The 259-nt window shown below is 29.0% G+C and overlaps 1 protein-coding gene across 2 annotated transcripts in view; it reads left to right on the plus strand.

The window, feature by feature from the left end:
- LOC108688135 (CD9 antigen) overlaps positions 1–259 on the plus strand; it is a 16,538-nt gene that overhangs the window by 15,351 nt on the left and 928 nt on the right. Inside the window, exon 6 of one of the 2 annotated variants that reach the window (XR_001931773.1) lies at positions 98–214. The exons of the other annotated variant lie outside the window; for it this stretch is intronic. The gene's annotated coding sequence lies outside the window, so the exon portion shown is untranslated. The remainder of the gene's footprint in view (positions 1–97; positions 215–259) is intronic. 2 annotated transcript variants of the gene reach the window in all.

Here is a 259-nt window from a genome sequence, read left to right on the forward strand (position 1 = left end):
ACAGTATAAAAATATTATTGATTGTAAATGTAGCCATATAGCAATGTAGTACTATAGTCAGTTTTTCTGTGATAGCAGTTTCATATTTATCTTTAAGGTTCGAATAAACTGCAGTGTAATAATATCCTGGATAAACAAGAAAGCAAAAAAGAGAGAGTAAGACAGCAGATTGAAGTTTATCGAAAAATGGAACAACTCAGCCTTAATTCATTATGTATGTTTTACGAACACCTGTTATTTCAGCAACTATATATATATA

The sequence above is a fragment of the Atta colombica genome, unplaced genomic scaffold (assembly GCF_001594045.1).
Source record: "Atta colombica isolate Treedump-2 unplaced genomic scaffold, Acol1.0 scaffold225, whole genome shotgun sequence".
Lineage (NCBI taxonomy): Eukaryota > Metazoa > Arthropoda > Insecta > Hymenoptera > Formicidae > Atta > Atta colombica.